Raw genomic sequence first — 16,963 nt, forward strand, 5'->3', positions numbered from 1 at the left:
TCATTTAAAAAACAACTGCTAAAAACAAACAAACAAACCAAAAGAAACAGCCAACTACCAAAAAAGTATTTTTTGAGTTAAAAAAAATGACAATTTATTTAGAAGAGTAAGAGATCAAGAATATCAAAAGAATTAATGACAAAAATGTAAAGGGAGGAGGTCTAAGAGTCCTGGATTTTAAACTGTATAATAAAGTAGTAATTATCAAAAATATCTGCTACTGACTAAAAAGAGAGACAGATTAATAGAACAGAACAGACATATCACAAACTACTAAAGGATTATAGTAACCTTGTATTTGACAATGTAGAGATTGAGACTATTGGAATAAGAAATCACTGGTATAGAATCACTGAGACAAAGTAGAAAGCAGTTTGACAGTAAATGGGGATAAACTAACATCTTATACCATTCACTAAGATAAGATCAAAATGGACATACAATTTAGACATAAAAGGAGATATCATAAGCACCTTAGAACAACAAGGAACATATTACCTATTAGATTTATGGATAGGAGGGGAATTTATGAGTAAATAAGAGATGGAGATCATTGTGAGATGTAAAATGGATTATTTTGAGTCCATTAAATTGAAAAGTTTTTGTACAAATAAAACAAATGTTGCCAAGATTAGAAGGAAAGCAGAAAATTGGTGAATTTTATAGTCTCTTAGAAAGAGATCTCATATTGACAGTTTTTGGATGAAGAAATCAAAGCCATATATAGATGTAAAAAATACTCTGAATCACTACTGATGATTTTTGAAAAAATAATTTAATTAATTTAGAATATTTTTCCACGGTTACATGATTCATGTTCTTTCCCTCCCCTACCCCTACACACACATCCCCAAGCCAATGGGCAATTCCACTGGGTTTTACATGTGTCATTGATCAAGACCTATTTCTATATTATTAATATTTGCACTAGAGTGATCATTTAGAGTCTACTTCCCCAGTCATATCTCCATTGACCCATGTGATCAGCTAGTTGTTTTTCTTCTGTGTTTCTATTCCCACAGTTCTTCCCTTGAATGTGGATAGCATTCTTTCTCATAAGTCTCTCAGAATTGTCCTGGATCATTGCTTTACTACTAGTAGAGAAGTCCATTACATTTGTAAATCACTACTGATAAGGAAAATGCAAACAAAAACAATTCTGAGGTGTCATCTTACATCCCTCAAATTGGCTAAAATGACAAAAGGGTAACATGACAAATGTTGGAAGGGACTTGTGGGAAAGTGGAGACACTAATACACTGTTGGTGGAACTGTGAACTGATTCAATCATTTTAGAGAACAATTTGGAATTGCACCCCAAGAACTATAAAACTGTGTGTATACCATTGGACCTAACAGTACTGCTAGGTCAATTTCCCAAGGAGAATAGGGAGAAAGGAAAAAGAACCTCTATGTGGCAAAATATTTATAGCAGCTCTCTTTCTGGTGGCAAAGAACTGGAAATTTGAAAGGATATCCATCAGTGGGGGAATGGCTAAACAAATTGTGGTATATAATTATGATGGCAACCGTGCCATAAGAAATGATTGAATAGATTAATTTCTAAAAAACTTGGAAAGAACTATATAGTAATATACAATAAGATATGATAAGATAATGCAGAGCAAACAAGGAGAACCAAGAGAACATTATATACAGCTACAGATTTAATATTTGAAGAACAATTTATTAATATTCACCTCTGAAGAATGAATTGAGAAGTGGAAACACAAAGGACATAGTCTAAATATACATATCTGTTTGCTGGGTGATGCCTTTTATGGTATAGGGAGGAGAGGGAGGAACTGAGATACTTGGAAATAAAATTTATTAATAAAAAACATCAATATAACACTATTTGGACAAAGCACTTTTTAAACATAAGTATATAGAATGGAAATCCCTAAATTGTATTTTACCTATTTCCTATCAGTATAACAGCATTGAGCATTAGTGATAAAGTTTTCTTCATCAATATTCTTGATTAAAAAAAAAGAAAAGAAAATTATTTAAGTTTACTCATCGTTTCCTAAGTTTGATCAGAGTTGTGTGTCAGTTCTACTTCATTGTGTCTTTAAGCCATTTTGGGGTTCGTTGAGGTATTATGATGTAGTTCAATTCAACAATTATTTCTTAAATGCCTACTATGTACCAGGCACTGTGCTAGATGCTAGGGATATCAAGATAAAAACATGTTAACAATACTTGACCTTTGAGATTTTACATTCTACAGGAAAGAATGTTGCATCTGGAGTCAGGACAAATGTGAAAACCTGGCTTTGAAGAGCAGCTAGGTGGCTCAGTGGATACAGATACCTGGAGATGTGAGAACCTGGGTTCAAATCTAGCCGCAGACACTACCCAGCCATGTAACTAGGTACGTCACTTAAATCCCAGCCCTTATTGCTCTACTGCCTTGGAACTAATATAAAGTATTGATTCTAAAATGGAAGGTAAAAACAAACAAACAAACCTGGCTTCGCTACTTATTGCCTCTATGACCTTAGTTAAGCAAGTCTCTTTTCCAGAAGTATGTAGATAAATGTTGTCTCTCCCAGAAAAACAAACAAACATAAGACACACTTTAAAATTTTATCTGCATTATTAACATTGTAAATAAAAACAATCAGAGAAACAATAAATTAAGCTTAGATTTGTAATGCCTGCCTAGTTTCCAGGTATAAATATTCATAATTAAAATTTAATAACTGCCTCTCTGCTTCCAGAATACCCATGCCTATAGTCAACTAGACCTCAGTTTCCTCATCTATAAAATGAAAGTATTAAACTGGACCTCCTCTAAAGTCCTTGATACATTGGTGCTATGTTCTATCAATCTGAACTTTAGCTATTGACAAATATATGAAGATGCTAACTATGGAATGCCCACTGCCTAGACCAGGTGCAGTATGAAATCCTTTGACTTCACTTCTAGAGTTACAAGGACAGAATCAGCAAGGACTGGCCACTAATGTGAAGTTCTTAAAAATTTAATATCAAGATTTCTCAGAATTAGAGGGATATATACAGCAACGGACATTTTGTTTGAAGGATGAGTTGTTTATGTCTACCTCCAGAGAATGACCTGATAAATAGAAACAGGCAAGACAGATTTGTCAAATGATGCCTTCCCCAGTACCAGGCAGGATTTTAATGTAACATGCAAACAAACTAATTAATAAATTAATTGGAAAAAAGACATGAAAAAAGTCATTAGTATTGTTAGAAGATACTCAGAATAAAAAGACTACAATAAAAGAATTGAAAGTGAAGTTGAAGATCAGCTGGTTGAATGGTCTCATTTTGCAAAGAGAGACACTGAGACCTAGAAGAAATCTGAATTATTCCTAGCAAGTTAGTACAGAGTAAGGGTAACAGCCCTGCCTCCAGATTCTCCATTCAAGTCTTTTTCTAATGTACTGTGAAATCTCTCAAGCATGAGTTTAATCACAGAATTTCAGAATTGGAATGGCCCTCAGAAATCCTTAGGTCTACTTGGAACTTAAATAGAAATTTTCTCCACAACATCTCTGACAAATGGTCATCCAGTCTCTTCTGATAGGGTATCTCTTACCTCCTGGGTCAACCTGCTCCAATTCTAGAGAGCTCAAATTGTTAGGAAGTTTTTTCCTGCCTGGCTGAAATTTTCTTCCATTTCTCCTAGTTTCATCCTTTGGATACAAGCAGAGAAAGCCTATCTCTATTACATATAATAGCTCTGTAAGGGAAAGAACACTGGTTTTAGAATTAGAGAACCTGTGTTCTAATCCTATCTCTGACACTTGTTATCTGTGTGACTTTGGATAAGTCACTTGAACTCCCTAAGGTTTAATTTTCCCCTCTGTAAAAGGAGAGAGTTGAGTTAGATGACCTAAATCTATGATCTTATAAAACTTTTTTTTTCTTGGTCTGTTGTCTTATTTTTTTCCTTTTAAACATTATTTTATTTGGTCATTTTCAAACATTATTCATTGGAAACAAAGATCATTTTCTTCCCCCCCCCCCACCCCTCCCATAGCCGACAGGTGATTCCAATCTTATAAAACTTTTGAAAACAGCTGTTATGCTCCCCTTAAATCTACTCTTCTCTGGATTCAGTATCTCCTATTTCTCCAACTGCTCCAGAGCATATCTTCTAACCCTAAGTGTCTCCGAGGATTCTGTCTTGGGTCCTTTTCTCTTCAATGTATATACTTCTTCAATTAGGGACCTCAATATCTTTCATGGATTTAATTGCCATCTTTAAGCTGATGTTTCTCAAATCCATCCTACCTGCTCCAGTCTCTCCACTGACCTTCAATCTCACATTTCCAATTGCCTTTCAAACATCTTGACCTAGATGTCCATTAGACATCTTAAACTCAATATATCCAAAATGGAACTCATTATCTTTCCCTTCAACCCTCCACTACTCCTACCTTTCCTATTATCCTCCCAGACCCTCAAGCTCACAACCTAAGAGTCACTTTGGATATTTCATTACCCCTCATCCTCCATTTCCAAACCATTGCAAAGGCCTGCTAATTTCTTCTTTGTAACATCTATCAAATATGCTCCCTTCTCTCCTATGTCACTGCCACCACTCTGGTGGAGGCCCCCAACCCTTCATATTTTAATGACTGTAATAGTCTTATGGTTAATCTGCTTGCTTCAAGTCTCTCCCTACTTCACTCTAGCCTTCATTCAGTTACCAATGCGATTTTCCTAAACACAGGTCTGATCATGTCACCATCATCTCTTCAATAAATTCCAGTGACCTCCTATTGCCTCCAGGAGCAAATAAGAAATGCCCTGTTTGACATTCAAAGCCCTTAATCACCTAGCCCCCCTGCCTACCTGTATAATTGAAAATCTATTACCTTAAAAAAGAACTACATTCCCTGGGAGCCCACTGACTTCCTGTCATTACATACAATCCTGTAGACAGGGGATATTAGGCAGTGACGTGGAGGTTCCCAGCCTCTTTGGCTTCATGGCAAAGATGGTGGTGGTAAATGGGGGAGATTTTAAATTGACTGATTAGCTATGGGCATGATTTTCTTGATCCAGATTGCTTATCCTCCTGCTTATGGCCCCAGGCCCTGCCCCAGCCCCAACCCAGCCCCAGCCCCAACTTGCTGATCCTATTGTGTTTTTGGAACTCGCAAACTGGGAGTCCTTGGAGCACTCTCCAGGCAGCTGGTAAAAGCCTGGGTGTGTTTTTTAGGCAAAAAATTAGTCCCCTAACTTGTGGCAGAAGAAACAAACTGCTCCCTAGTGTTTAACTCAGGGAGGGAAGGGGAAGGAAGTAAAAATTGCAAGCATGGTGTACTCTATGAAAGAAAAGTATCTTTCCTATTTCAAACAGCTTCTGGTTTTAGGATGTTTTTTTCTTTCTACCATTCCTGAGTGCACTGATCCTTTCAATTATCTTGCCTGAGATACAGGGGAGAAATTCATCTCCCTACAACCCTTTGCCATTTGGACCTGCCCAGTCTCTAAGATTCATCCAATTTGGGATTCCTCAAAACCATGTTCTCCCTCACTATGGGATATTCCAGAAATGTGACAAAAGGAATCTGAATGGATAGAGAAGGAACTTTAAAGAGTCTGCAGGTGAAATTTTTAAGCCTTTTCAGTCTCCATTGTTTTATAAAAGTCTCTATCTTATTGCATTTTGATGATTGTCTGCTTTAAGATTTAATTTGGTTGATTTAAAATTCATATGTTAATCTGATCAATACTGTTCTGTTACACTGAGTCATTTTAATCTACTGTTTTTTAACTGTTGGATATATTCTGTTACCTTTCCCCTATGACTACTGAACAAAATATTGTAAAAGCCCATAAAAACAGCTTTTTTTCTTCCATTTTGCATTTGCTAAATGTCACATAGATGATGGATGTGCTCAACCTAGCTAACAACCTTTGAAAAAATATAATGAGCTAAATATCTTGCTTTTAAGGGGTCTTCAGACATGATTTTTAGATTTTTTTCAACAACCCTGACTGATCATTTTGCCTGCCACTGAGTTATTTGTAACAAGAGGTAAAGGGTCCATTTTAGTAGTGGAAGTAAAGTGAAATTATATACCCACCTCTGCATTTGTAAAAATGTAAATGGCTGGGATATATCACAGTCTCATACCAGAGTTGCTGGGAAGTTGTTCCTAGGATGTGGTACCCCGGAATGGCTCCCAAGAGGGAGCTTCTCTCATTTGTAACTCTTCAGCTTACTCTACCCATCCACCAGAATGATCTAGATTCTTGGTGATGTTTTTTAGACCCAATATCAACAGTACAGAGGTTTGGTCTTTTCTAGACTCCTCTGCCACATTTTTGTAATGATGGCAGTAATAGATTAAAAAAAAATATCTCAGCCAAGGTTGAAAGATTGCTACACCTGAAAAACTTGTGACAAGTATTCATTAGCTTCTACGTTTTTTTTTTTTATGTCATACAGCAGACTCATGTGAATTCTAATGATAGTAGGTTTGTTTTCTATTGTCCTTAAATGTTATCTTTGGAGATTTTGATACTTCTTGAATGTGCATTACATGGCCAAGTCTCATTTTTTTGGTGAGAAACCTTTGTATTCTACCCTTTCTTAGCTGACATAGTGTGTCAATGATTATAAGCTATATATTTTTGATTTTTAAAACTTTTTAATTATTTTTTTGCTTACATGTGCAGTATACTATTTCAGTCTTATTTTTTCTCTCCTTTTTGGATTTGAAGACATGTCATCTGTATTGAGAAGATTTTCTTTAACTTTTTTGATTTTGCAGTAATATAAGTTTAAAATACATTTGCCCTAATGTCAATGCACAATGCATACCCAAAAAGCTTTACACTATAAAAATGATGCCATTGATTGTTTTAAAAAAATTATGAGACTTTGCTTAATGATTTTCTCTGATTCCAGGAGAAGGGAATATAAAAAGATCCATTGCACAGTGCCAAAGAAGCACAAAGCTAAGCTGCATAGTGCCAAATGAGCACAAGGTCAAAGAGACCAAACCAATCCTACATAGATTGATGACATTCTGTACAAAGTGCTCAAGGACTTGATCATGTGTGAGACTCAAGGTTGTCACTGTTTAACATGTGTTAAATGCAGATCTTCCTTGTACCACACACTCTATATCAAATACATAGCATTGATTATTCTGGCTCCATCCTGGCTCCCATTTGCTGCCACAAATCTAGTTCCCTATTCTGCTTTTCATTATGTGGCAAACTTTCTGTAGTCCTGACTATTGACTGGGTAAATGCATAACTGCTTAATTGGGCCCTGATTCAAGGACCTGTTATAGATTTGTTTTCCTTTACTTAGAGTTTTCATACATAAGACTGATAGTCTATATTTCATCCAGAAGTTACCTTTTCTCTTTTATTTGGATTTTTTTGATGTTTTTTATTTCTCTTGCCAATTGAGTCATATACCTCATAACTCAGCCATGCATCCCTAAGTGATCCCTGTGGTTTTCAACACCCTCTTCAGGGGGGTTGGAATGGATTATTATTCTAAAATGCAAAGTTTAAATTCTTTTGAGAGTAATTTTAGGATAAGAAACATGCTACCTCTCTGAATCCAGAAAGTGAACTGTTTGGAGAAGGCACCATGAAGATGCCTCCACAAACAACACACTGCACCAGAAGATCCAGAGTGAACTTTGGGATGTGGTGATTTGAACTGTGTGGGGTTGAATGCATTTGTTTTTGTATGTATACCCTTATGCCTAAGGGGACTGCCCCCAATTGGCTTTTTGTCAATATGCCTAGCAATCATGGGTTTGTTCTTTTCCCTTTTTCCCCCAAATTACTGTAATTTAAAAGTTAATTTGTTAAATGATCAAATTGGGTGTCCAGCCCCCCAAATTTATCATCAGGGGGAATGCATAATTGAAAATTTGTTACCCTAAAAAGGAAGTAAATTTCCTGGGAGCCCACTGACTTCCTGTTGTTACATACTTCCTGTAGTCAGGGGATATTAGGTAGTGATGTGGAGGGTCCCAGCCTCTTTGGCTTCATGGCAAAGATGGTGGTGGTAAATGGGGGAGATTTTGAACTGGCTGATTAGCCATGGGCACATGGTTTTTATTTTGTATTCCTTTTATTCCTTTATTTCTAATGATCTTTAATAAATCTCCTAAAATATAATATTTTATTTATTGAGATTTAAATGTAACTTTTACATACCTTTCCAATCTTTTTACAACTTACTCCCTGACAGGTACTCTTTGTTCCAGTGACATTGGCCTCTAGTCTACTCCATGAACAAGATACTTTATCTTGGCTCCAGGCATTTTCTTGGAATGTCCTTCCTCCTCCCCAACTACTGACTTCCCTGGATTCCTTTTAAGTCCCAATTAAACTCTGACCTTCTACTTACCTAACACCTCTTAATTCCAGTGTTTTCCTTTTCTAAATTATTTCCCATTTATCCTGTATGTAGCTTGTTTTGTAAATATTTGTTTGCATGTCTCTCCCATAAGGTTGAAACTCTTTGAGAGCAGGGAATATTTTTTTGCATGCTCAGGGAACATAGTAATAAATTACTTAATTGATTATTTAATAAATGTTTATTCAATTGAATTGAATTGGATAGAGAAAGAACTCTATTCCTTTCTCCCTCCTGATTGCCCTTCCTTAACAAAGTCAATTTCCCCCCTTACAACTTGCTCCATTTTTATCAATGACATTCCTAAAATGGGATGGCCAGAGTTGAAAAATTATGTTCCAGGTGTTTTGTGACCAAATTATAGCAAGAGAACCACAACACCTAACCTTGGATACTAAGCCTCTACTAATAAATACAATGAATAAAATTACATTAGTTCTTTTGACTGATGTGTCATCCTATTGTCTCTCACATTAAGTTTGTAGTAAATGATAACCTTCAGAGCATTTTCACATAAACTTTGACTATTCATTATCTTCCTATCTTGGACTTGTTATCTAAATTTTTCTCTTTAACCTTTGATAAGATTTCATATTTTCTCCCATAAAATGTTTCTTTTCTTCATTGTTTAAGTCTGCTGACATCTTTTAGGATTCTGACTATGTTGTCCAATATGTTAGTTTTCTCTCTCAGATTTCTGCCATCTGTAAATTTGACAAGCATCCCATCTATGCCATCATGCGACATTCACTGTCTTATTTGTTCTGTCTTGTTTGCTTGGGTTTATCCCATAGAATTCTAGATGAGTGCTTTATAAAAGAGCTATATTTCTGAACTTGTAGTAGGAAGGAAAAAGGAGGTTTTAAGTAAATAACACTTCAGAATAAGTTGTCACAATTCATGGGGAAACATCACTGGTCATCTACAAAATCAATTGATACAAAAAGAAAGGGGCAAAAAACGGAACTTGGATCAAACACCAAATTATGGTCTCTGCACTGAACTAGCTCATTCCCTGAAGTATCCAGAGTCAACTATGGAATATGGAAACTTGTTTCTATCTGACATTAGTTTTGTAGATCTTCATGACATTGCTCTCTTCCCACTTCACCTTTGCCTTCGTGATTATCTCAGGAAGAATCAACAGCCTGAGTCTCCAGCTCACTGGAATCAAACTTAAATCTCCCTTTTAAATGAAGAAAGACCACCAGTGTGATTCTCTTATTCATTGAGTCTCCCCAAGTTATCATGTCTGATAACTCACAAAATATAACACTGGTAAGAATATACAATACTGACTCCTAGGCACTGGCCCCAGAAACCTCCTAGGTGTAGCAGGTAAGTACTACTAATATTACTTCAGTGGCTTTGGGGGCAGCAGTGGGGGGGAGGGGGGGGATGTCTTTGAATTACTAATTGTTAGAACTTTCTTTGCTGTACTATAGTGTTTGAATATATTTGTGTGGTCTCAGTCCAATGATGGAGGCTGCTTTCTATGAGGACTAGTAATGTGGAACACCAACTTGACAAAATAAAGGAGAATAAAATAGACATTATGAATAAAATATGTAGGTAGAAAAATGTATAAATGATCTGGGGGATGCTGACACAATAAAAAGTCCTTGTAACTGCCCTCCAGGCAAAATACATATTTTCAAAACCTGTAAGTTCTATACATTTTTTTAAAAAATTACCTTCCCCTGTGACCTAGGGCAACTATACATGCATTAGACATAGATCATTCCTAAGTGTCATTGGCCTTTTGTGACTACAGCATCAATTTCACTGAGTTCTAAGTTCATTTTCTGGCCACACAAACTCACTCACACACACACATCTGTGCTGTTAAGTTGCCTTGTTTTTCCTTATTTAGCACTTGGCATCAGCTCCTGACATGCACGTACTACAATTCAAGTCAATTGTGTGTACTCCCAGCTTGCAAACCCAGCATTGGGGCAAGGCCTACTCTCAATATTTTCCTGACCTCCATTCTCAGGTCAGGAAACAAAGAATATCCAAAAAGGCTTTTATAGTCTTATATGCTCCATTCAATTACCCTACTTAGCTCTGTACAAGCTTTTGAGAGAGAAGATGGTGATATTCCCTAAGATTCTGAAAATCCCCCTCCTTCCAGCAGTGCTATCACTTTAATTATGGAATTCTTTGGCTTCCTGGATGTGACCTGGAAAACATTTCCATAGAGATTCCAGCCTCCAGAAAAGGCTAAAGAGATCGTCCTGGAGTTTAGCAGTTTGGTGATTTTTTTTTTTTTAGTTTGGTTTTGGGACTAGAGGGAAAGAAAAATTGGAAGAATTCTTCCATCTTGCATGTCACTGGGAAGGAAGAGTTGTGTGCAGAGTCAGCCAAATGCATCTGATCAACAGTAACCCTGGGACAGTGTCAATTTAGCTATTTCTGGAGTCTGACTAGATCCGGCCTCCTTTGAATTTTCTTGGCCTCTTTTGCTTGCCAAGGTTGAAGATTTCATCACACAAATTATAAGTGAATTATAATATTAATTTATATAATTAAATCACAAGTTAAGGCATAATATTTTTAAAAAGATTTTTCATTTTTGAAATATTTTGTTAATGAACTTTCAATATATATTATCTCACTCTCACTTCCCAATTGAACCTTCCTCCATTACAAAGCAAAATAAGTCCACACATTAACTGTGTTTGAAAATGTATCCCTAATTCTATGCCTACAGTTTGCCTCTCTTCTAAGAAGCATGTGTGAAGGCATCTTCTTCAGACTTCTTTAGAAGAGATTGCTTTAAAACATCTTGGAACCAGAGAGCAAGTTACTTTGTCTATATGACAAAACAATGAGATGTTTAAAAGTTTCACTGAAATGTATATATATAGTGTATATGTACACTATATATGTATAGTGTAGTAGTGTTGGAGTTAGAAAGTCTGAAGCTTTAGTCTGCTACTTACTAGCCCTATGACTTTGGGCAAATTTTTGAACTACAAAGTTCTCATTTGCAAAATGGAGCTAATAAAATTTGAACTGAATCTAAAATAAGAAAACCCAAAGTTTAAAACTGACCCTAGACATGTACTATCTGTGAAACCCTGGGTAAGTCACTTAACCTCTGTCTGCTTCAATTTCTTCAACTGTAAAATGAGGATAACAATACCAGTTTGTGGACCCAAGTGGAAAGAGTACTGGGCTTAGAATCATGCAAACTCATCTTCCTGATTTCAAATCTGTTAGACACTCACTAGCCATATGGTCCTGGGCAAATCATTTAACCCTGTCTGCCTCAGTTCCTCATCTGTAAAATGATCTGGAGAAGGAAAAGGCAAAGCCCTGTAGTATCTTTGCAAAGAAAACCCCAAATGGGGTCATGAAGAATTGGTCACAACTGAAATAACTGGAAGACAATAAAATGAGGGTAATAAACATCCATCTCCCAGGGCTGTTGTGAAGATCAAATGAGATAACAGGTATAAAGCCCTTAATGAAGTGCACATAATAGGTACCTAATAAATGCTTCTTCCCTTCCATTCTCTCCTCTTCCTTTCCTTTCTACTGATACCAGCTGCATGATCTTGAAGAAGTCACTTAATCACTTTCAGCCTTAATTTCTTCATCTTGTAAAATAAGGGAAATGTAGCAGTCCACACCTATCTATGGACAAGGGAAACAGTTAGAATGTAAAGATTGTCTTAGAAGAGAACATGCTCAGTCTTGTGCATGGCTAGTAAAGCCTGTTGACCCTTGATCCCAGCTTCCCCCAGGTTAGGCTCCAAATCCGCACCTATACCTTGTCATTAACCAATGATAATACACTATGCATTCATCCATATGTGTTGTATACATTTGCATCTCAATGGTAATAAATAGGAGCTCCGCAGAAGGCCAGCCCTCTTTGCCTCATCACCTCTCACCTATGTCTGTCTTTCCTTGTCTTGGCCTCTGGCCAAGCTCCATCTTTAACTTCCTCCCTCAATCTCTCTCTCTTCCTGAAAGACCTTTCCTCCTCAATCTCTTATCCTCAAGTGGTTCGTGCTTAGAGTACCAGTTCTAAGGAACCAGTGATTTCTTTCTTGATCTCCTCTCCTCAAGGTGCTCTGATCCGTACCTGCAGCCCAGGCTGCAAGGGATCGGGGCTTTTCCTCTCAGCTAATCTCTATACTCCTAGATCCACATATCGCTAATTTAGGACTGCTTAGTGGTATCATGTCCTCTGATAGCTAAGTAGTGGGGGCTTATCTGTGGAGCTCCATTGTCAAATATTACATGTGTGTCTGCCTGTTTCTTGTCCATCTCCTCTACTGTAGTCCTGCCCCAAGGTCAGCTTTCTATCTTTCCTTTTGTGGGTAGGCTGTGGGCCAGCCTTCCTGCTTTAGGAAATAATAGCACCTCCTTCCCAGGGTTGTTAAAAAGAATTAAGAAAGATATTATGTGTAAAACATTTGTAAACCATAAAATACTATGTAAATATTACCTGTTATTATTATGTGTATAACCACTATTATCACTGTAATTTTTTATTATGATTAAGATAGCCTTAAAGTAAAGATTCAATTTCTTCTCTTTTTGAAACCCTTACCTCCTGTCTTGGAATCAATAATAGGTATTGGTTCCAAGGCAGAAGAGCGGTAAAGTCTAGGCAATTTGGGTTAAGTGACTTGGGGAGGATCACACAGCTAGGAGTATTCAAAACCAGACTGAACCCAGGACTTCCCCATCTTTAGTCCTGGCGCTCAATTCACTGAACTACCTACCTGCCTCAAAGAGATTAAATTTCAAGAAAACTCTTTTAGTCCTTCCTTTGCCCAAGCAAGCCTGGGATACATGTCTCAAATATTAGTGCCCAAAACCTTCTGTGAGGATAAAATAGTTTATTTCAAATTATTCTCCTTCATGCATTTTATAATATATTATTTATAAAAACATATATGAAATAAAAAAGCCAAGGTGACTTATTACTGTTCCCAAACTTGGCATTTCATCTCTTCCCTTCATGACTTCCATCAGGCCATCCCATATACCTGGAATTCTCTCCTTCACCCCTTCTCTCACCATCCTTCTCTTCAAGTTCAATTTTAGGCTATTAAAGCCATTAAATTTATTACAGTTTAAAACTGTTCTAAGACTTTTGGGACACTCTACACACATACACACACACAATGATCATATACATCTCTCTCTTTCACTCACGTTCCTTATAATAATACTATGAGGGAAGTTATACAAAGAATAGAACCTCTATGTTATAGATAATGAAGTGAAGATTTAGAGAAAGAAAGGGACCTATTCTGAGATCCATAGCTACTAAGGTCCAGTTGGGACTTAAACCAATGTTGCTGTTTTTTTCCCATTACACTGAGACAGTTCCTGTGTCTAGCTACCATTAAAATAATAACCACCTAAAATCCCCAAATTCATTTTTTAAGCCTTCCAAATACCCTAACAATATCTTTAAATCCCTTTCCAATTATGCTGATGAAGAGCAAAATGTGGAACAATCCCCAGGTTTACTTATAAGTCAAAGAAGGTTTATTTTTTTTAACCAAAAATCTTTTTCTAATTAAGCAATTAAGACTCAACAAGATAGACATCATCACTGATTAAAGGTCATTTGAATGAAGGAAAGGATATAGAAAATCTGTTGGTGAAGTGGGCACATTGCTGGTTGCTAAAATTGTGAAAAACATCAGTGTCCCATTTTTTGCATAGGCTGGAAGGAAAACCTTCAATAGATATATTTGCTGGCTTTGAGTCCACCGCTGCCCAGAATTGCCATGAGTTCAAGGATATAGTCATCAGCATTGTTATTTCATAAGGTATTGTTAATATGAAAAGAGAAAGAGCATGAACGGACAAGTCAACAAACATTTAAGTGCTTCCTATGTGCCAGGAATTGTGCTAAACCCTTAAGGATCTAAGAAAGGCAAAAACAATCCCTCCCCTTATGTAGCTCACATTTTGATGGAGACATATAAATAATTATGTACATAGGAGATATATATATATATATGCATATATACACACACACAAGGAAAATGGGGAGCAATCTCAAAGGAAAGGTATTAATAGCAAAGAGGACTGGGAAAGACTTCCTATAGAAGGCTGGATTTTAACTTAGACTTAAAGGAAGCCAAGAGAGCCAGGAGGCAGAAAGGCGGAGGGAGAACATTCCAGGCAAAAGTAGAAGTCAGAACTGGGAGAAACAGCATTGTATAGGCCTGAAGAGATGAAGTAGATGATTTGTTTCCCTCAATGTGCTGGATCAAAAACCTTTTGAATAGTTTGTACCCTTATTTTAAGCCCTTTGAAAGAGGAGGGTGTGGTTCTGCAGGATTCCAGGGCTCCCGTTTTGAGTAATGAGATAGAGGCTTGCTCAGCTGGAGGTAGATTTAACTGGATGCCACTTAAATTTTCAGGCAGTTGCTATTGTTTAGATGAATCAGAAGCCTCCTATTTTAGTCCAGTTGCTCAAGGAGACTGGGCGGTATTAAACTCCTTGCTCCTTTATTGACACTATACAACTGACACAGCTTAATTGTCATGACCGGGATGGTGACACCACCAGCAGTGTTGATATCTTACTCTGGTCTCCTCCCAAGGAAGGTAATTTCTCCAGACTGGCCTGGGAGACCCTATTCATTGCATCAGCAGCCAACCACAAGCACGCATGGCTGGGAAGGAGGAGTGACTAGGTTGTCAGGTTAGCCAAGGAGGGGGTTTTCTTAGAAATGATCCTGTTTGTCTCATAAAGGAAGGAGAGCTGGTTTATAATCATCTTCTCTCTAGAAGTTATGGGAGATTATAATAATTGCCAGAATAATGAGGGTTCATGGAAAAGATGACTTGGAATGAAAATCCAGCTCATCTCCTCTTTCTGAATTCTCTACCTTCCCTCCCCTGCACACACACACACACACACACACACACACACACACACACACACACACAGAGTTTTTAATTCTTTGCCAGCCTCAGACCAAGCCAAGGACTGAGGTCTGTGCATGTGTTATTTTATGTCCCCTCCGACCCTGGTTAATGTTTACAAATTGAGAAAATGGCTGAAGTCTGTCACTGTCATTACATATCCATATCATGTGAGACCACAGGTAAATATGAAAATCTGGACTGGCACAAAGATTGATCCAACACAGATAAATTACAAATTAAAAAAACAATTAACAGAAACCAATCTGCCTCAGAACACCACTTGCCAGCACGAATCTCTATGGTAACTGTTCTCCCGGTGGCCTCCCAGGGGTATTCAACTAGTGGGTTTCTTTTTTTTTCTTCCCTTTTCAAGGAAAGTTCTCAAAACTGATTTAAATATTATGATATTCTCATCGCTGAGTGCTAAATGGGAGATGTATTCATGTTGGCTATGGTGTCTTTTGAAACATATATTTTTCTTCCCTCAAATACCATAGCAGTAAAGGTGAAATACTAACTGGAGACAATTTAAACCTGAACCCAGGACCAGGAGGAGGGAAGTGACTGGGCTTTTAGAGACATCTGGGTTAAAGGTTGCCAGTCAACCAAATCAACCAGCATTAGACAATATTATTGGCTAAATAAATGTTAAGCAAACAAATCAATGGGGAAGAACAGAGACAGAAATGTTGCTTTTCTTTTCATGCTCATTTGTTGGGCTCTCCTCTCTATTGGGTTGCCACTTGCTTCTGCCATTTGTATTTTGTCAATCTACATTTGCCAAGCATCTGCTGGTTACCAGCCATTTCTAATCTTTATTCAACTTTCCCTATTCCCAGCCCAGAGATATTCAATTCTGAAGGAGACTCATACTTCCCTCAAAGGAAAAATGGAAGCCAATGAAGAAACCAGGCTTTCTCATTTCCTCCCTTCTTCCCTCAAATTTCTACCCAAATCAGTATGAGGAATTTAATTGGATTCCAATAATAAGGGAAACATGTATTTTGCTGCTATTATGTGCCAGGCATGGTGTAATGTTTACAAATATTATCTCATTTAATCCTCACACAACCCTTTGAGTTAGGTGCTATTATTATCCCCATTTTACTGTTGAAGAAATTGAGGTTTAAGTGAGTTTGCCCAGGGTTACAAAGCTAAGTATGTCCCACTTAGGCTACCCATAATGAGAAGCTTTCTATAAGTTTGACCGTTTGACTAATTAATGACTAAAAAATGACTTTTATTTATATGTAGGGCTGATCTTAGAACACTAATTACATTCATTTACACATTTGCCAAAATTATACCCATCAGTTTAGCCACTGGCATAGCTCTTTAGAAAACAAACAAAAAGCCCTGTTATTATCATTCCATCTGTAAACATTTATGAAGTGCTTACTATGTTCCAGGCACTGAGCTAAGTAATTGGGGAATACAAATTAAAAGCAAAAATAGTCTCTGTCCTCAACGAGCTGCCATTTTAATGGGGGAGATAATACATATATAAATACAAGATAAATACTAAAAAGATGGAAGACCCATTTTATTAATAATAAATAAAAGAATAACAAACAAAAAGAAAAATACTGACATTATAGGTATTAGAAATTCAAAATGTTATGTTTTAGATTTTAAAAGCTGCATAAGCCTTTATGTCATAGCTTT

This window comes from Monodelphis domestica, chromosome 1 (assembly GCF_027887165.1).
Source record: "Monodelphis domestica isolate mMonDom1 chromosome 1, mMonDom1.pri, whole genome shotgun sequence".
Lineage (NCBI taxonomy): Eukaryota > Metazoa > Chordata > Mammalia > Didelphimorphia > Didelphidae > Monodelphis > Monodelphis domestica.